The sequence below is a fragment of the Bison bison genome, unplaced genomic scaffold (assembly GCF_000754665.1).
Source record: "Bison bison bison isolate TAMUID 2011002044 unplaced genomic scaffold, Bison_UMD1.0 scf7180017864302, whole genome shotgun sequence".
NCBI classification, from domain to species: Eukaryota; Metazoa; Chordata; class Mammalia; order Artiodactyla; family Bovidae; genus Bison; species Bison bison.
In genome coordinates this window covers 2,808,183-2,830,288 of record NW_011494874.1, presented here as the reverse complement: position 1 = coordinate 2,830,288, position 22,106 = coordinate 2,808,183, and the positions used below count along the sequence as shown (strand labels likewise).

The 22,106-nt window shown below is 35.5% G+C and overlaps 1 long non-coding RNA gene across 1 annotated transcript in view; it reads left to right on the top strand.

Moving 5' to 3' along the window:
- The first annotated feature begins 4,774 nt into the window (after nt 1-4,774).
- Nucleotides 4,775-22,106, top strand: part of LOC104996957 — a 31,057-nt gene continuing 13,725 nt past the window's right edge. Inside the window, exons 1-14 of the long non-coding RNA XR_826275.1 lie at nt 4,775-5,268; nt 7,184-7,225; nt 8,088-8,135; nt 9,892-9,950; nt 12,228-12,311; nt 13,129-13,181; nt 14,087-14,157; nt 14,553-14,611; nt 15,526-15,609; nt 16,482-16,558; nt 18,939-18,990; nt 19,176-19,247; nt 21,067-21,150; nt 21,883-21,958. This is a non-coding gene — a long non-coding RNA (uncharacterized LOC104996957). The remainder of the gene's footprint in view (nt 5,269-7,183; nt 7,226-8,087; nt 8,136-9,891; nt 9,951-12,227; nt 12,312-13,128; nt 13,182-14,086; nt 14,158-14,552; nt 14,612-15,525; nt 15,610-16,481; nt 16,559-18,938; nt 18,991-19,175; nt 19,248-21,066; nt 21,151-21,882; nt 21,959-22,106) is intronic.

The following is a 22,106-nucleotide window of genomic DNA, read 5'->3' as shown; positions in this document are numbered from 1 at the left end:
GACTTCAATCTTTCCCAGCATCAGGGTCTTCTCCAGTGAGTCAGCTCTTTGCATCAGGCGGCCAAAGTATTAGAGTTTCAGCTTCAGCATCAGTCCTTCCAATGAAAATTCTGGACTGATTTCCTTTAGAATTGACTGGTTTGATCTCCTTGCTGTCCAAGGGACTTTGAAGAATCTTAGTGTTCCACTTAATTTTTCTAACTCAAATTTAAATTTAATTTTTTTTTTCAATTTTAACTTTCATACCACAGGGGATATAAACACTGTACTGATATTGTTATAGACTATGAACCCATCAAGGAGGGGAATATATGAAAATGAAAAATTTTGCCTTTTTCTTAATCATGGTAGAAAATGAAAGTTCATTGTCCTATCTTTAAAATATGGCTGCAAGAAGTCTAAGCATGGACCAATGGCTAATATGGAACTGATATGATACAAGGAAATGGATTAATTCATATTTTCAATGCTGGGCTGCATTGCACAAGGAGCTATTTCTCTAGCTCTGTGGGAAGTGAACTTTCACAGACATATTCATATCTTCAAGCATCTTGGCTTTATTTTCCTAATTCATGAACATTGTATTATTATCAGTGAATCAATGAATATGTCAAGAACAACATATCAAACAAAGGCACAGAATACCAAGTCTGGATCGATGATGAGTATGCGTGGGGCATCTGAATACTATTTTGATTAAACCCAGTTTGCAACTCTGAGGTCCACTGTGTCTTTGGGAAATGTGCTTACAAAGGAAGTCAGAAATATTCAAGGACTGTGTTCTTGACCTTTTGTTGTTCATGAATATGGATGGTATTATTAAAAGTAAATCGATGCATGAATAAATGAAGTAGCAACAAAGAAGAGAGCTACCCCTTATCCAGCTGTGAAAGGAGCTTATGAACCAAGAATTATTGTTAATACATTTCTGAAAAGTTGAGTTCAGTAAGATAGACTAAGGGTGTTCCTCCCTTGAGAAAGTATAGATAGATATATGTGAATATCAGTGTTGTTCTTGGTGGTGAGTTTCTGGTCATATGTCTTATTTTTAAAATATTCATATAATTTATTATAATAATACTTAATAGATACGATCAATAATAATATAACAAATCATGATAAACACAGTATAAAATATTTTGATAAATAGTAGTTTAATATAATCAATAGTGAAAAATAAGATACAAATGATTAGATAGTTATTGAAACATGGAAAATGTTTCCGCATGAGATTTGTGAATGTAAAATTATGAATCCTCTTGTGTTCACTGATATTTATTTTTAATCAAGTAGATGCATGTTGACGATTTTTGTGGTAAGCAGATGGATATAGATTTAGTGTCTCTCAGTATGTTTGTTAAGCGTCTTTAGGTTTCACCAGTATTGGTGCCATTATTACAAGAGAGTCAAAGCATGATTTCATATCTGTATTATTTAAAAGAGTAAAAGCCGTGGGCCAGTGAGGAGCATATGTAATATGCGAAGGAGCCCAGTTAATCTTGTTTTACTGCCTGGAAGTCCACTTAAAAAAAAGATCCAAGCCCCTCCTTCTTCAGGGAAGAAGATATCTTGCTATTAACTTTTATATTCAAATACTCAAAAACAAAAATTTAGTTTCTTAGTAACACTATGTGGCCGGTGCCTGCCATTTTTAAAAACTGGAGTATAGTTGATTTATGAGGGCTTCCCTGATAGCTCAGTTGATAAAGAATCTGCCTGCAATGCCGGAGACCTCGGTTTGACTCCTGGGTTGGAAAGATCCCCTGGAGAAGGGACAGGCTACCCACTCGAGTATTCTTGGGCTTCCCTTGTGGTTCAGCTGGTAAAGAATCCGCCTGCAATTCAGGAGACCTGGGTTCGATCCCTAGGCTGGGAAGATGCCCTGGAGAAGGGAAAGGCTACCCACGCCAGTATTCTGGCCTGGAGAATTCCATGGACTGTATAGACCTTGGGGTCTCAAAGAGTCGGACACAACTGAGTGACTTTCACTTTCACTTACAGTTGATTTACAATGCTGTTAGTTTCAAGTGTAGAGCAAAGAAAATTAATTTTATGTGTATATATTTCAGTTTTTTAAGATTCGTTTTCCTATACAGGTTATTAAATAATACTGAGTAGAGTTCCCTATGCTATATAGTATGTATTTGTTAGTTATCTCTTTTATATATAGTTACTACTATATATAACAGTATAATGCATAATGTGTATATGTATATATATACGTGTATATACATGTATATATGTTTATATAATGCATAATGTATATAGCATAAAGGGCAGTGCTAATAGAGAATATTTCCATTGTTGGGGAAAATGTCATCAGTGAGGAAACTTGAATGTAATAACATTTAGTGTTGAGTAGCAGATCACTGTATGTATTTTATTTTTTAAAAAAGGTCTAGGTAGTTAAATTATCTTTAGAGCTATTGGGTGGTGTTTAGCCACTCAGTTGTGTCCGACTCTTTGTGACTCCATGGTCTATAGATTTTCCATCCATTTATTAGAGCTATTTAATAAATAAATAAATTAATTAATAATTAATGAGTCAAAGTGTATGACATAGTCAGATTGTTTTTTAGAGCAAGAATTTAAATTCATCAAAATCTCCCCCATTAAAAAGTTAACCGGCCTTTTTTTTGGTAGGGATATATAGACAAATTTTAATAATATAAGTCATATATTGGGTGATGGATTAAAAAGTCTTCATAAAAACATTGTAAAAGTCTTCACCAGTTTATGTCACACTAAAAAGTAAGTCAGTAGATGAAAAGGATACCTCTGTAGGATTGACTGGTGAAAATGTGACAGAAACCAATGTTTCTGATTAAACTAGTAATGTAGAACTAACTTCTATTTTAAAAATCCAAGTTTACGCTTTTCGTTCTTTAAAAAAATCTGTTTTTTCTGTCTGATTTGAACACTCCACATTGAATTCAGTTATTGTCCAATGATGAGGATGTTGGCTATTACTTCTGTGAGTAAGGAGCAATGTAAGTAACGAAAGTTTCTTTTCTTGGTTTGTATGGTTTACTCATGTGTGATCACTGAAGTAGTTCAACAGGATAAAAGGCTGTATGCATAAAACCAAATCTAAGAACAGCAAATATGGCCAGTAGTGAGAAAGTGTTAAGGGCCAAGGAGGAGCAGAATTAACACGTTTCAGTACCTCTGAGATTCCTCTTAAAAAGAGATGGAAGGCATTCAATTAACATGCACCACAGTTGGTTTAATATTTCAGTATTATTAGAGACCCAGCCTATTAATTGTTTAGAGGAAGCTCTTAGATGGGGCAACTTACTGTGTGTGTTCTAGATGTAGGGTACCATTGTGGTTTTTGGATGGTCATTACATCATGTTTAAAATTGATTGAATTAAATGTGTATGATCCAGTTATGGCTCATTTTTTGTGATGGTCCTGATATGATGCAAGGTTACACTTAAATCTAGTCTGCAAACTCTGTCGGAAATCAGCCTAGAGGCAATTATCAGAGTTACGTCAAGGATCCTGTTCCGGGAGTTTGTGACTCATGGGATAATGGAGGTATAAATTAACAAAGGAAAAGAGTACTAAGCCTGGACCAGTGATGAGATTGGAGGGTGTCTGAATCAAACATTTTGGTTAAAGTGATATCTAACTCTGAGGTCCATCATTTACAAGTGGCCTTTTTTTTTTCCCTTTATGGAAATGAGTATACAGCAGAAGTTCAGAATTTTCAGATACCTGGATCACAGACGTCTTCTGGAGATAGATTAATTTTTACAAGTAAATCAATGCATGAGTAAATGAAGAAATGTAAAGATGGGTAAATATAAAGAAAGCTGGGCATGGACCAGTTCTGTGAGTATGTAACAAACATGGATTATTATTATACATTACTATCACACTGAATGGAGAGGGACATGGCAACCCACTCCAGTATTCTTGCCTAGAGAATCCCAGGGGCAGAGGAGCCTGGTGGTCACAGAGAGTCAGACACGACTGAGTGCCTAAGCACACAGCACTGAATTTTAGTGAAATATGTTCATAAAATATGACTCTTTTTTCAAAGGAGTATGTATGCAGATGTATATAAGATTCAGTAGTATTGCTTGATGTAGGTGGTTTCCTAGTTGGTTGTTTTTGTTTAGAGAAGGGGAAAATTATGTAAATAAATGCTGATTGAGTAATTATTTAATTGAGAAAAGGATGAACATAGCTCATCTTCAGAATGTGCCTTATGAAAATGGTTATTGTTAATCCAAGTCTTTTCACTGAGTTTTATTAAAAACAACAAAACCACGTAGTTTTTAAATCTCTGTGGGTATTGAAATAGACATATGGAGATAATAAATATTATTCATGTTTCTTATCTAATGTTAGTTATTTCCTAGATATTGATGTGTTCTTACATATAAATAGATGAAGTTTTAATCACAGGCAATAGTTTAAAAGGAGGCAAATGTGGCTCAGTAAGAAAGAAGAATAATGACTCATCTGTATGTATACCACTAATTCTCTCTTCCTAGTTTAGATATGAACATGTAGACAGGTACATGAAGATCATTTCTATTTTGGGTTCTTTCTATTCTGGATTTCTGTCATTTTCTTTGTGTGTTTGTATATTTGAACATATCACATATTCCATGAATAATTCCATACCTGAATAAATACAACAGTGAACAGTTGAATTAATGTGAGTAGGGTCAAACATCAGAGAAGGCGATGGCACCCCACTCCAGTACTCCTGCATGGAAAATCCCATGGACGGGGGAGCCTGGTGGGCTGCCATCTATGGGGTTGCACAGAGTCAGACACAACTGAAGTGACTTAGCAGCAGCAGCAGCAGCAGCAGCAGCAGGGTCAAGCATAGACTTTGGTAAGAATATGCCATGGATGATAAATTTTAAATTCACCCATTTCTCTGCAAATTGAGTCCATTGAAAGGATTTTCTAGGCTTTTACTTATGTGGGTAGGGGTCTATAGACAGGTATGAGCGGTAGTAACAGTTTTTCTTTTTGAGTGATGAACTTGACTGTCCTCATTGGAGTATTTGAAAGTATTAGTTAAACCAAGTAATAAGGATAAGTGCTCTTCATGGCTCAAAAATAGAAATGAGACTTGAGTCGACTTCATAATTAACCTAGTATCACACAGCTAGTATCCTTTCAATCAGTCTACATCTGGACTGTTCCTTCTTTTGAACATTGGCATTTGACCCCACAGAATGAAGACTGTGGCTGCTTCAATCAGTCTTCTCTGAGGAAGATCTTGGCTGTTACCTTTGTGGGTAAGGATCCTAATGACTCAAATATAATAGTAATAGTCAAAAGATCTTGTCATAAGATTTTGGAGTGAATTTTTCATTAGAGTTTATTGAATTATTTAGATTAGGAAGGTGCAAGAGAGCTGGAGTAAGATGCATATAAAGCAGGGGTGTTCACTGATCCATACATAGCTCAATGAGGGCCACTAGAAAAGAGGCTTCATCTGTTGAGAAAGATCTAGTGTATGGGAAAAGAGCCTGCATACAGATCTTGGTCATATATAAGGATCTTGTTCTTGGCTTTTTTTCTGTTCATGGACATTGATGTTATTTCTGTTGGTGGATCAGTGAATGGATCAATAAATAAAGGAAGTAAAAGATTATTTAGCCTGGATCGATGATGAGTACCCTGGGGTGTCTGAAGTCAAGGACTTTGATTAAACCCTATAACTCTGAGGTCCATTGTAAAAAGATTCATTCCTCTTTGTTATCTCTATAGGAAATGAGCTTGCTCAAGGGTTTAAAAATATTTAAGAGTTTGTTCTTGTGTTTGGGCTTCTTAATATTGTATTTTTAGTAAATCAATGCATGAATAAATCAAGAAAGTATAAGTGAATAAGGACAAAATGGTTTATTCCTGGTTCAAATATGACAGTGTAATATAATATATGTAATATAAAAATCATTATTAATACATTTCTGAAGCACTGGGTTCCAGTAAAATAAACTGACTAAAGCTTACCATTTTGGGTAAAGAACATTTCCGTAAGTGGATGGAAGAGCTCATGCTATTTTTCTGGCCTGGTTTGTTGGTTTTTGTTTTATTAAGAGAAGGGCAAAGCTTTTACTTAATTATTGATTAACTACCTACCTAATAGAGAGAAGACTTTATACATGGATCTATATGAAGAATAAGTCACATGACCAATTATGATTAATCCAATGATCTTTGCTACTTTTTAATTTAAAAAAATTATCTAATCTTTTTCCTGTGCCTGATGAGCATATGGACAGGCATTAATACTGTCCTGATTCTTTTGTGTCACAAATATTAATGTTACTATTATAAATGTATCAAGTAATAAGTTAATATTTTAATCAGTTACTTGAAAGTAATACATGGTCCAATGAGGGCCATTTATTATGAAACAAGGAGAGTCATTAATCCACTTCTAACAATTGCTATCTAGATAAAGGAACTAGAGCTAGGCTCTTAAGTTTTGGAATGGTCATTATATTTAGAGAGTATTTCTCTTCCTGGTTGTTGGTGTAGTTTCTTTAAAAAATGTAAGATAAAATGGCTGCACGTGTGGTTATATACATACATACATATATGAAGGTGGAAGAGGCATGGACAATCGCTGAGAACGTGCTCGAATCTAAGACTGAGGTTGCCTGAGTTCTTTCCACACAAGTTTCATTTGGAAAGGTGTTACAGCTCATGGGCTTCCCCTGTTGGTTAGACTGTAAAGAATCTGCCTGCAATGCAGGAGACCTGGGTTCAGTCCCTGCATCGGGAAGATCCCCTGGAAAAGGAAATGGCACCCCACTCCAGGATTCTTGTCTGGAGAATTCCATGGACAGAGGAGCCTGGTGGGCTCCAGTCCATGGGGTTGCGACACGATTTAGCGACTGAACAGCTGTAGCTCTCACCGACTGGATAGAGGACACGCAAACAGACGTTTGTAAAAGTCGTAGTTCTTATTCTTCTGTCTGATGTTGGTTTCGGAGGTGTTCATTATATTCATTAAATTTAATACTTGGTTCAATCAATCATTATGTCATTCAGAGTTTTAATAAACAATAAGTACTAGCGTTTATTCCTCATCACTTGTTTAGTTGACTTGAATTCAACTAAAAAAATCTGAATCTAGGTCACCTTATTTGTCTACCTGCCTGTCTTATCTGTCTATTTTAATATTTGCTTTGTACCCTACAGAACGGATGCTCAATGATTCAATTAAGGACTGTAGAAACTTTTGTAAGTAACAGTCAAAGTAATTGCTTCTGGTTTGGTGGTTTGTCATGGGTTTTAACTCTATTATTGGAAGGGATAAATGGCTACAAGTACAAATTAAATGAATGGAGGTCTTACGTAGGCCAATTCAGTACATCTGTGGTCAATTAAGGAGGAAAAAGGAAGACCATTTTATTTATTTTCACAGTTAATTACTCAATTAATTAATGTACAATGTATTATCAATTTTAATTTGAATCACAGTTGATTTAAGCCTCCCTCTATAAAGACGTAGTTTTGTCACATAAGACTATCTGTGGTTGAAAATCAAAGGAACTGTGAAATGACTCACTCAAGGACAGGGATCCGAAACAGTTTAGATAGGATCAAACCCTGATTCTTTTCATATCACACATTGTGGTCTCTAATCAAACACAAAGTTTCCCCACACTTAGTCAATTTCAAGATCCCTGTATTTATTGAAAAAAATTTGTGTATAAATGGACCCAGACAGTTTAAACTTGTGTTGTTCAAGGGTCAACTGTATACAAATAAATGAAGAGTGTGAAGCATTGTCCAACTCTGGTAATGTCTCAGGAAGTAAGAGAATCTGTAAATAAATGTTAAAAAAACTGGTTCAGCTCAGAAAGACATGGTTTTATGTTATGTCTTTGGCTAATGATGCTATAGAAAGTACAAGTAATAATTACTCTTCCTATTCTGGCTCAGTGTTAAGCTTGATGTTCACTTTCTTGAGGGAAACATCAGTAAATATTAACCCTAATAAAAAAATACCTAAACTACTGATGTAATGAAAGGTAAAATGCATGGATTAATGAACATGATACCTTTTGTTCTTTTCATTTTCTCTGCTTTGTACTTGGAGTGGGTGTGCCAAGCTAATTTAAGGATCTTTCCTGGTCAGGAGCTCTAGGTAAGAGTCAAAGTTATTGTCTTGTTTCTTGTGGTGATTTGTTTAGGATGTTAACTATAATATTAAAAAATAACGGTATAATTTAAAAAGGCCAACCATGGCCCCCTAATACATTTGGAATTGACATGAACCATTAAATTGATTTATCAATATTTACAACAGTGTAGATAATCAGCAAAAGGTAAATTCAGAAAAAAACCAAATGATTCTATGGAAAGATGTTAGAGATACTTGAAGGTTTTGTTTTCCAGTTTTTTGACTCATAGATATGTATTTTATAACAACTGCTTTATTATAAATGTAAGGCTAGAGGTAGAGGGCCTGCCTGGGTGGTGTAGTGAAACAGAATCTGCCTGCCAATGGAGGAGACACAAGAGATGCGAGTTTGATCCCTGGCTCGGGAAGATCCCCTGGAGTAGTAAATGACAACCCACTCAGGAAATGGCAATCCGATCCAGTATTCTTGCCTGGAAAATTCCATGGACAGAGAAGCCTGGTGGGCGAAAGTTCATGGGGTCGCAAAGAATCGGACGCAACTGAGCATGTAAAGCTAGAGATAATATTAATAAATAAACAGTAAGTTAGTTAAAAAATAAATGGTTCAAGCACGTTTCCTCTACTAGATGTTATAGATAATATAAATAATGGCCAGTATTTATTCTGCATTAGTAGAATGTTCATTGTGGTTTGCTTTCTTAGGAAAGAGTTACATATTAACCCTGGTAATATATAGCATAATCACTGAATCATGAAATGTAGATCCAAAGATTAAAAGAGAAAGCATTTCAATCATGTGTCTACTCTGCTTTCTGTGTTTTGGAATGGACACATTCCGACTGATTTAAGCATATGCCTTGGTCAACAGTCTCTAAATTTGCCTGTATGTGGAAACCAACATAATAGTGTTCTTATTTTACTTTGGGTGGTTTGTTTAGTTTATTCTTTGAAATATTTAAAAATATATTCAGGATAAAAAAATACTGACCAAAAAAAAAAAAAATACTGACCATGGTCCAGTGATTAAATTGGAAATGTATGAAACACTGGGTTGATTAATCTATCTTTAGAATAATGAGGGTGATTAATGAAAGAACTGTACTCAATTAAGCACTGATTGTAAAGAAAAGTAAGGCAGCTGCTGAAGGCTGAGCTTTTGTGACTCAGATATTTATTTAATTATGATTAGTAAATTAATGAACTAATCACTAAACAGAAGTAGACGGGAGGGAGAAAAAGAGGTTCAAACCTGGATAATGATGATGTCTGATGGCGTGTGAATTATATACTGTAACTGCTTAGTGACTGGAAGTCAGAGGCTCAAAATAAAACAAAATCTGTCTCCTCTGTTGCAAATGATTCTATGGATCAATGTTAGGAGCAAACAACAATATTATTCTAATTTTGGATTCATGAATTTCTGTATTATTAATATAAATTGATCAATGATAGAACCAATAAACAAAATATAACTAAGAACAAGAATGAAGCCTTATCAACCATAGTGTATTTTGTGGGGCCAGAAATACTACTAATCTAAATTAGAGAAACTGCTGCACATAAAGAAATATATGGACCCAAGGTATTAGCTCTTTGTCTAAGGATCATATCATTATATTTCTATTTATGCTCATAGATATGTAAACCATGGAAAATGTAAGTACCTTTGTGACTGAGTAAATGAAATGAAGAAAATAAGAACCAATATACAGAAAGTCTCATTTTTTTCCTATCACCTCCTCTGCTTTTTACTCCTCAGAATGGATGCCTATTAGCAGATTTCAGCATCTCCCATGGTCATGTGCTCTGCAGACCAAGGTGAGTAATGCAGTAAGCAAATTTGTGTCTTTGCAAGCTTTTTTCTCTGTGTTCACTGTATTATGAAAAGTTTGAAATATAACTAGCATTAGTAATAATGCGTTAATTAATGAACTTACACAGATGAGAATAAAGTTGATTAGTCAATATTTGCTGCAATGAAGATGATTATTGAAATAAATATATTCCATGAGCCAAAATATTCTATAGGTACAAGTTAGTCATATTGAAGGAGTTGTCCTTCAGTTTTTTGATTCATAGATACTTATTTTATTATTATTAATGAATTAATAAAGTGATCAGTAAACAAAGGTAGATCAGAATGAAGAAAAAGGGTCTGAAGGTTGGACCAATGATGATGATGATGGCATATGAGTTGTATACAATGAATACTGTGTGTCTGAAACTCTGAGGTCCAACACAAGAAATATAGTTCATTTCCTTAGTTGGGAGTATCCCTATAGACAGATGTCAGGAATATGTAGGGACCTTGTTTTATTCTTCGTGGTTCATGAAGTTTTAAAAAAATTATTGTAACAATATTACTGACAGAATCAAAAAGTATATAAATGAATAAAAATGATTGAATGACTAAAAATGGGTAAGTATTGTTCTCTACTTAAATGTGCAGTAAAGAGAAATGACATTAATATGAATTAAAATGGATAACTGATGAATCAAGTATATTATGCATATTTGAGTAAGGATGATATAGACATTGATAAGTAGTAGCCCATTATTAACGTCTATATCATCCTTACTCAAAAATGCATAATATACTTGATTCATCAGTTATCCATTGATAAGTAGTAGCCCATTATTAGGAGAAGGCAATGGCACCCCACTCCAGTACTCTTGCCTGGAAAATCCCATGGGCAGAGGAGCCTGGTAGGCTGCAGTCCACTGGGTCGCGAAGAGTCGGACATGACTGAGCGACTTCACTTTCACTTTCCACTTTCGTGCATTGGAGAAGGAAATGGCAACCCACTCCAGTGTTCTTGCCTGGAGAATCCCAGGGACGGAGGAGCCTGGTTGGCTGCCGTCTGTGGGGTCACACAGAGTCGGACACGACTGAAGCGACTTAGCAGCAGCAGCGGCAGCAGCCCATTATTGATCTGAGTCTGTTGCAAGTTTGATGTTTGTTTTGTTAAGGGAAACACAATTAAATATTACCATAAATTAATAAATACCTAAATGACTATGTATATGAACTGTGGAAAGTAGGGCTCAATGGATGGAATATCTCAAATTTTTGTCACTGGCATCTGCTTGGCACTATGCAGAAATGATGCTCCAGCTGATTTCAGCTTTTGCTGTGACCAAGATTGTCCTATTGCCTCTGGATTAAAAGGAGAAAAAGTTGAATGATGGTCAAGTTTGTTACCTTAGATTGGGTCATGTGTTTAAATGTATTCCGAATTATTTGAAGTATTAAAGAAGTTATGGCCATTGATAAATATGCTGTGAAACATATTTTTTAATTAGTATTGTGCCCCATTGACATTGGTTAATGAAAGATCATCAGTTCATGTGTGAAATAATTCTATAGACAGATATTGGAGATATTTAGGGATCTTATTCTTGGATGGTGTGACTTTTTTTTCATTTTATTATTCCTAATGAATTAATGATTGATTTTATACAAATGTAGAAATGAATGAAGAAAAAGAGAGTCAACATGAAGCAGTGAAGATAATTGATGCCACATGAATTGTAGATGGTGAATAATATGTGTGTCTGGAACTTTGAGGTCTAACAGAAAACATAATTAATCAAATCCCTTTGTTGGAAATGATCTTGTAGAGACAGATACTAGAAGTATACAGAGATCGTATTCTTACCTTGGGTTCTTTGATTAAATTTATTATTGTTAATGGATCAATAATGTAACTATTAAAGAAGTATAAATAAATAGATGAAGGACCATTAAGTAATAAAGGAATAGATAAATAAAAAGAGAGTGAGGCGTTGTCTAACTGTGAAGATATGTGGTGAGGCAAGAATTATTTTTAATAGAAATTGAAAACACTGATGCCTCTTAGGTATCAATTGATCAAGGATCACAAAGAGTCAGTTTTTATTTTCTGATCGTTAGAGTCAGTTTTATTTTCTATGTCAGTCTTAAATTTGAGGTTATTCCTTTTGTTAAGAAAAAATTAAAGTATGAAAAATTAATGACTACCAAAGTGGTTTAAATAAATAAAATATGGAAGGAAAAATCAGTTCAGACAAGGTCTCATTGTTCTTGACTCATCCACTCTGCTTCGTATCTCTCAGAATGGACCGGTGGAGCTGGTTGAAAAGTTCTTTCACGGACGCGCTCTCTGTTTGCCCCCATGCGTTTGGTGTATAGAGGCCCACGTGAGTAGTAAAGTTCATGTCTTCTTTTGATAGGTTTTTAAAAAGTATATTTATTGGCCAACGAGAAATATGAGATTATTCCCAAGCGTTTTTTAAAATTAAAATTTAGGGTAGAGTAAGAATAATTAATGAAACAGATCATGTGATAAATGATTCTAAGGACAGATGTAGAATACTCAAGTTTCTTATTCTTTGGTTTTGTATGAATTGTAGGGTTTTAGAAACTATTATTTATGAATAAGGAATTCACGTACAGGAGAGTGAACAAAAGAGGCTGAAAAGTGGATCGATGATGACCGTTGGTGGAGTACGAGTCATGGACGATGACAACTTCATTCTGGAATCTGAGGTCTACTAAAGGACATAGAATCTATTGCCTCTTTTTGAAATGATCCTATAGGCTGATTTTAGGAATCTAAATGGACTGTTTTCTTAGATTATTTTCATGGATTTTGATTCTTCTTATAAGTGGATCAATTAATTAAGAATCAATATATAAATATTAAAAAGTGAAGATTAATAGCATGAAGATATGTGGTAAGGCAATAAAAACTACTAAAATACATTGAGAATACTGAATTCCATTAAGAAAAAATAAGTGGTTTGAGTGCCTTTCCTTCTTTGGCTCATGTCAATAGAAATGTTCTTATTCTGGGTCCATAGTCAGTTCAGTATTACTCATTTTTCAAAAAGGAAATTTGTAAGTATCGTTCCAGATTAGTGTATTAGTAATTGATAGACTAAACGTAAGGCAGAGTGCATGCAATAGTGATTTAGTGTCTTGATGTTGTTATATGTTCTGCTTTGTCCTTCTCAGAAAGAGAACCTGGAAGTTCATGGTGGCCTCACTGTAGCAGCCTTAAGCCCACTGTGAGTACTAATCAAAGCTTGTGCTTGGCTTGGGTGATGTGTTGAGGGTTTCCCTGTAATAATTTAAAATGTATTAAGTATAAGAAAAGAGACCAACTACGGTCCAGCAATTAAATTGGAAATGTATGAAACAGGATGACGTTTAATCTGTTTTTACAGTAGTGGCTAACGGAAGAGCTGTATTCAATTAGGCAGTGATGCTAAAGAAGAATGATACTGAAGGCTCTTGTCCTTGTGTTTCTGTGATTCATGTATATTTAGTTCATTTCAATTAGTATATTGATGAATTAGTGTGTACAGAAACGCAGAGGAGAATGAGAGAAAGAAGCCTGACTTCAGGTCAGAGTGGCACAGGAGTCCCTCACTCGCCACATGTCTGGAGGTCTGCAGTCCAACACAGAAAATCTAATCTGTTTCCTTTCTCATCAGTGAGCCTATGGATTGATGTTAGGAATATATAATTATATTCTTATAATTTTGAATTCATGGATTTCTGTATTATTAACATAAATGAATCAGTGACAGAACTAATAAATGACATGCAAAAAAATAATGGTGATACTGATGCCTTGTCCACCCATGAATGTACGTGGTGAGGCGAGAAATAATATAAACTGAGAAAACTGATGCATGTTGAGAAGTAAATGGGCCAGTGATGTTACCCCCTTTCTAAGGATCATGCCGAGGGTGACGTTGATAAGTAGGACCCAGTTTGATAAGCCTGGGTCTGCCTCAAGTAGAGAATGTCAACTTTGTAATATGATAAATGTATATCTAGATCATATGTACATATGTTTAGAGGATTAATAGTTACCTGAGTCAATGAAAAAATGATGAAAACAAAGACTGAGGGAGAAAAGAAAGATTTCGATTTTTCATTATTTGTTTTTCCTTGTGCCCCCCAGAATCAGTGCACTCAAGCGGATGCATGCGTTTTCCATGATTTCCTTTGTGTATTGAGAGCCTAGAGAAGAACGTGAGTAAAAGTTCAAGTTCTTGTATTTAATGGGTTTCTTTAAAATATAATTCAAAGCACCAATCATGAAAAATGTCAATGAGAATGAAGAAGCGGGCTCAGATCTGGACCAGTGATGACCGTTGGTGGAGTATGAGTCATGGACGATGACCACTTTGTGTCTGAAACTCTGAGGTCCAGTCAAAGCCTGCTGCCTCTATTCGAAGCGATCTTATGGAAAGATGTTAGAATCGTGTTTCTGAGGATCATATTATTATCTTTATATGTAAGCTTATATATAAGTATAAATTATGAAAAATAATACTCTCATAACTGAGGAAACAAAATGAAGAAAACAAAGACCAATTCAGAGAAAGTCTCAGTTTTTTTTGTCTTCTCTGCTCTGTACTCCTCAGAATGGACACACAGCAGTGGGTTTAAGGATCTTCCGTGGTCTTGGGCTCTACAGACTGATGTGAGTAACACAGTAATTAAAATTTATGTCTTTGAGAACTTTTTTCTCATGTATTCACTGTATTATAAAAGTGTGAAACATAATTAATATTGGTCAATTAATGAATCAATCAACAGACTTATGCCGATAAGAATGAGGAAATAGAGGCCCATTCATGGACCAGTGATGATGACTGATGGCGTATGAGTCACGGATGGTGAATACTATGTGCCTGAAACTCTGAGGTCCAAAAACCGTGAAAATGAAAGTCACTCAGTTGTGTCCAACTCTTTGCAACCCCGTGAAATGTACAGTCCATGGTATTCTCCAGGCCAGAATACTGGTGTGGGTAGCCTTTCCCTTCTCTACGGGATCTTCCCAACCCAGGGATTGAAACCAGGTCTTCAGTATTACAGGCAGATTCTTTACCAGCTGAGCCACAAGGGAAGCCCGAGGTCCAATAAAAACGAAATATAATCTGTTGCTTCTATTTGGCATACTATTACAGACAAATATTAGGAAAACAAAAGAATGATTTTCTTGGCTTGAGTTTATCAATTTTTTATCTTACTATGAAAAATTGCCCAAATAAAAAAATCAATGTACAAGTGTAAATAAATTACATTGAAGATGTTGAAGTATATTCGCTCTTAATATATGTGGTGAGTCAATAAAAACTCTTAATATTGATTGGTAATACTGAAGTTCATTAAGTTCAGGTCCTTGACCTCTGTGGCTAAGAATGATGCAGACAGTAAATAACAGTAATTGTTCTTATTCTTGGTCTGTGTCAAGCTTGACCTTGTTTTGTTTGTTAAGAATAAATTAATAAATATGATCCCAATATACTATATTCCAAAGCAACTATGTAAAAATTAAAATTAGTGTAGTGTCCTTCAATTTTGTTATCATCTGCTCTGATTTGTATTCCTCAGAATGGATGCACCTGAATTTATTAAGCATTCGACTGTGATCAGGGCCTCTGCTGGTTTTCCTGTGTATAAATACATGTGGGTCATGTAAGTAGTTGTCAAAATCTTCTCTTGGTTTGGGTGTTTATTCATTGTGATAATAAAAATAGCATTATATGTATTCAAAGAAGAGTAGCCATGGTTTATAGATGAATATGGAAGTGACATGAAATGTTATGTTGCTTAACTGGTGTTGTTATCAATGAAGATGATCAATGAAATGAATATATTCCATATGGCAAATGACTGTAGAGATAGATATTAGAGATATTAAGGATCTTTTCCTTGAGTACTTGTGATTCACAGATATTTATTTTACTATTATTAGTGAATTGATGAATTGATCAGCAAATATATATGAGAATGAAGAATGAGTTCCTTACTTGGACCAATGATGAAGACTAATGGAGTATGAGTCACGTATGCGATGAGTACTCATGTGTCTGAAACTCTGAGGTCCAGCACGAAGGAATCGAGCCCAATCCCTCTATTGATTCTGCTGATTCTATTGACAGATATCAGGAATATTTTCAATACGAAGATATTGTTCTTGGTCTTTGTGTTCATGAATTTTTACCAAATCTTACTCTAAAAGAATAAATAAATGTTTAAGTAAAGATGAAGAGGCTGAAATATTGTTCATTCTTAGAATGTACAGTCGTGAAAAGAATACTAATATAAATTGAAGCCGATAGTAGATGGATCAAGTATATTGTATCTTTAGCCAAGGATGATGCAGACAATAAGTAATAGTTTCTACTCTGAATCTGGTACAACTCTGATGCTTCATATGTTAAGTGAAAAATAAAGAAATATTACCATTAATCAGTAAATACATAAATGACTCTTTGGTGGAAAAAGTGAATACATGGAGAGAATGTCTCCATTTTTTCTCATCTTCTCTGCTTGGTACTATCCAGAATGGATCCTACAAGCTGATTTCAGCTTCTGCTCTGATTGAGATCATCATGTTGCCTCTGTCAGGAGGGCGACAAAGGTGAGTCAAGGTTAAAGTTCTTGTCTTTGTTTATTTGTGTAAGGATTTCACAGTAATATTAAAAAATAATAAACATAATGAAAGTGGACTATGTCCAAATACAAAAATCATTTGAAACGTTATATCAATTAATTGATAATGAAATATTATGTTGATTAACAAAAATTGAAGTTCGTTTATCAAAGAGATGAAGTCTACATGGGATAGGATTCTATACAGTACATTTAGGATATTCAAATATCTTTTTCTGGGATTGTGGAATCATGTATTCATTATATCATTATCAATGAATTAATTGAATTTAGTTGATCAGAAGTAGAAATGAATGAAGGAAAAGAGACTCAAACATAGGCCCATGATGTCAACTGGTGGCAAATGAATTACAGACAATGAATACTGGGTGTCTGTTACTCCCAGCACAAAAGATAATTCGTTGAATCTCTTTTGGAAATGATCTGGTACATGGATGTTAGAAATATATCAAGAATCATGTTCTTTTTTTGACATCCTCGATTAAGATTTATTATTACTAATGGACTGATGGTAGAATAAAATAGAAGTAAATAGATAAAGAGGAATGCCCAACTCATCTGCCAATACAGGAGACATAAGAGACACTGTGTCGATCCTTTGCTCAGGAAGATCACCTGGAGGAGGGCACAGCAATGCACTCCAGTACTCCTGCCAGGAGAATCCCACGGACAGAGTTGTCTGGCAGGGGATGATCCATAGGGTTGCAATGAGCTGAAAAGAGTTGGACACAGATGAAGCCACTTGGCATGCACCCACACTAATGACACTTTTCATTTTACTTAAAAATATGAATAGTTTGTGAAATTCATGAATTAAAGAATGGACAGATAAAAATTAAAATTACTAATAAATAGCTGCTGCTGCTGCTGTGTCACTTCAGTCGTGTCCAACTCTGTGCAACCCTACAGACGGCAGCCAACCAGGCTTCCCGTCCCTGGGATTCTCCAGGCAAGAACACTGGAGTGGGTTGCCATTTCCTTCTCCAATGCATGAAAGTGAAAAGTGAAAAATGAAAGTGAAGTCGCTCTCAGTCTTGTCCAACTAGCAACCCCACGGACTGCAGCCTACCAGGCTCCTCCGTCCATGGGATTTTCTAGGCAAAAGTACTGGAGTGGGGTGCCATTGCCTTCTCCAATAAATAGCTACCAACAAATAAAGTCAGAGAAGACCAAATATGGATATATGCTGAAGATATGCAGTGTGGCAAATTTTATGAACTCATTGAATTCAATATAATTTTCTAAAAGTTTGAGGCTTTTACATTCTCTTTCAAAGCTACTAATTATTCTAGATTAGGTTTGCACCACAGTTTATAAACATTCCTTTGTCGAAAAGATCTAAGCTATTAATTTAGTGAAGCAACCTGAGGGAAAATGTAAGACATTTGCAGGGTTTGAATGTGGAGGGGATAGTGAGTCCATGGTGGTTCGTTTTTACATCTTTAAAGAATGTAGAATTTAAATGAGAAAGAGTCAAGCAGGAACCCATGATGTGAATGTGTCTTGTGATTAATTCGTTTCTGCATCATTGAAGTTCATTTCAAAAGGAGATTTGATATTATTATCCATGGGAGTAGGTCTTTAGTTAGATTTCTGTAATTTTCAAGAATCTAATTCTGGGGTTTAGATGGATCCTGGGAACTTGTTACAGTAGTCCACGGGAATAAATTAAAGAATCAGTAGGTAGATGGATAGATAGAAATTTTTGTTCATATAGTTCTGAAGTGCAGCATTATGTTAAGAAACCAGTAGATCAAGGGTATTACCTCTCTGGTTCAGTTAATGTACAGCAGTGTTCTCACATTTGATCAGAATCACCCAAAGGGCTTATTAGATGACAGATTGCTGGTCCCAGAGTCAGCATTTCTGACTCAATACAATTAGTGTGGGTTCCACTAATCTGCCTTCCTAATATGTTCCCAAGTTCTGCTAATGCTGCCTATCAGGAAGCAGTGTTTCTAGAGCATCATTGATAAAGTCAAATATATATCATAATAGTTAGTGGTCTTGCTGTGTATCAGTGCTGAGTTTCAGGTTGCATGTTTTTCAAGAGATAACAAATACAGTAATTAATAAATATCTAAATATTTAATGGAGAAAGGGGGCTCTCCAGTTAGCTCAGACGGTAAAGAATCCACCGACAGGAGACACAGGAGATGTGAGTTCAATCCCTGGGTGGGGAAGATCCCCTGGAGTAGGAAATGGCAACCACTCCAGTGTTCTTGCCTGGAAAATCCCATGGACAGAGGTGCCTGGCGGGCTACTCTCAGTGGGGCAAAGAGTCGGGTATAACTGAGCATGCATGCACGTGGAGAAAATGCCTCATCTGTTTAACGTTATCTTTACAGACCACTAAATGGGTGCACCTGGACTGAAAAGACCACGATCTCGAGGCTGCCAGTATGTTTAAGAAATGAGTACATGACCACATAGAGGAACAAAAACAAGCACAGATCTGTATAAATGATGAGAAGTGAAAATTTATGACTGATTTGATTATGATTAATTGGATCACTTTGGATGATTTTGAAAACAGTTTGAGCCCCAGTCATCCATTTTTACAGCTCTCTAAATTTTTGTTTTAGGTTTTCCCTAAAGATTCCTTAGTTGATAGCAGTGTAAGCTATTTTCATCATGAGGAAGAGCACACTGGAGATGTAAGTATAATACTAGTCAATAGTTTAGTTCTGATATTGGGTTCATGGGCTTCCTCGTTGGCTCAGCGGTAAAGAGTCTCTCTGCTATGTAGGAGACGCAGGAGATGTGGGTTCGATCCCTGGGTAAGGAAGATCCCCTGGAAGAGGGCATGGCAGCCCACTCCAGTATTCTTGCCTGGAGAATCCCATGGGCAGAGGAGCCTGGCAGGCTACAGTCCATACGGTCACAAAGAGTCAGACCCGCACAATGCGTTCACATAATGAAAAAAAGGCCTACCATGGACCAATGATGGGAATGGAATGCATTTTGAAATATTTTTTTATGATCAAAACACCTAAAAACTACTGAGGTCCATGACAAAAAAATTATGTTTACATCTGTGGAAAGGGAGAGACTTCAGTAATGTTCAAGGGTTGTATTGTCAGTCTTTGGTGCTGCATGAATTCTGATTTTATTATCTTAAATAATTAAATGGAAGAATAAACAAATATGTCAGTGTATAAAATGAAAAGGGTGAAGCATATCTGGGTATGAAAATATGTGGTGAGGCATGAATTACGATTACTATAACTTAGATCCTCATTAAGGAGGTCCTCATTAAGCAGTAAATGGGTCAGGAGGTCACAGTTTGGAGAACGACGATAGAGGCAGGGGAACATGTTAGTCTGTTCTTGTTTGAGTCTGAGTCTGAGTTCAAGTAGTTTGTTTACTTTAGAAAAAAAGAAATAAATCACTATAAAATAATAAATACATAAATGAGAAAATGCCATGAGAAAAGCAGGTATTCGTGGGATGAATGTCTCAAGATTTTCTTATCTGCATTGCTTATACTCAGAATGAACTGAACTAATGTAGCCCTTCTGCCATGGCAGTGAATTCTGTATTAGGAGCAAAGAGACAAATGTGAGTAACAGGCCAAGCTCTCATCCTGGTGGGGGTGTCTTGTTTAAGAATGCTCGCTGTTTTGTTAAAAACATGCGTTAAGTATAATCTAAGAAGTTGGCTGTGGCCCATTGTGGAATCCATATCTCACCCATGGTTCTTAATGAGTAGGTGCAAACCTTGGCGGAGAATTGCTGAGGGAAACTATTGTATGTACACATGTTAAGGATACTTGAGGCTCTTGTTCTGGAGGTTCCTTGCTTCTTGTAAATTGTTGAATTAATATTAGTCAATTAAAAATTAAAAATCAACAAGTGTGCAGATGAATGAGGAAAAAGAGGGCAAATCGTGGACCAGCAAAGGATAGCTAGTAGGGTATGAATCAGGGCTGATGGATGGCCTGTATCTGGCACTGAGTTGTCCTGTACAGAAAGAGATCTGGTCTGTTGTCTGGTGGATGTGATCCTGAGGCAGGCGAGGAATGCTAGTCCTAGAATTTAGTCCTGGGCAAAGTTCTTGGACCTTAGTGGTTCGTGAATTTTGATGGCATTATTACTACAAAAAAAATGAATAACCAATCTATTCAATTACTTGAGTAAAGAGGAAGAGGGTAAAGTGTTGTTCAATTATGGAAGACGAGACAACAAATACTATTAATTTAATTTGAAAGTATGCGTATTTTTTAAAAAATAATTGGATCAAGGGTATTACCTCTTTAGCTAACTATCTCATGCATAGGCAGAGATAATATATAGTCCCTGTTAATGCTCTGTGTCAGTAGTGAGTTAAGAGTTGTTCTTTTTTAGGACATGAGACAGAATTATTAACATCAATTAGTATATATTTAAATGACTAAGGAAATGAAATGTGGAAGCAGTGATCAGTGGACATAAGGCCTGAATTATTTTATCATCTGCTATGCTTTGCACTCCTCAGGGTGGGTTCTCAATGCTGTTCAAGTTTCAACCATGATTCCTGTGATCAAAAAATTTATGGCTGCATCTATGTGTAGGAACCAGTGTAAGTAATAGTTATATTTCTTATTGAGGTAGCTAATGGTATTCACTATAAGGACTTGGAACTTCCCTGGCAGTCCCGTGGTTGAAATTCCATGCTTCCGCTGCAAGGGCTGTGGGTTCAATCCCTTTTCAGGGAACTATGATCCCACATGCTATGCAGCCAAAAAAAAAAAATATGAAATGTAATGATGGAAGGCCAACCGTAGCCTGACAATGAAGGTGGTATTGGTATGAAGCATGATATTGATTAATTGGTATATTAAACATTGAGTCTGTTACGAATTTTCCAGAAACCACTTAGGTCTTTGTGATTTACACAAATTAATTTTGTCATTATTTGTGAATGATTGTATTAAACAAAAAATGAAGACTAAGGGTAAAATCTGGACCAATGATGATGACTGGCGCATATGAGTCATGTATAGTGAATGCTACGTGTCAGGAGCTCTGAGGTCCAACAGTGAAAGAATCTGCTAGAAAATGTTGCTTTAGACATTTCTCATGTATATGCAAGGATCTGTTTTTCGACTTATGGTCACAGATTTAAAAAATATTTTTGTAACATAATCAATAAGAGAATAAAGTTAATATGTGATTAAGAGAAAAATAATAAATATTACTATAAATTAATAAATACCTAAATTATGATGTATATGAATGGTAGAAAGTATGGATTAATGGTGAGAGTGTCTCAATCTTTTTTTTATCACCTTCTATGCTTGGTACTCTTCAGAACAGATACTGGAGTGGACTTCAGCTTCTGCCACGGTGAAGATTATCATAATGTCTCTGTCAGGAAAGAGACCAAGGTAGGTCATGATCAAAAACCTTGTCTTGGTACGAGTCTTCATTTAAAGGTGTGTTTGGTATTATTAAAAATTCTTAAATTAAAAAGTTAGCTATTATCAATAATAAATACCTATGAAACATGTTGATTAATTGATAGCATGCAACATT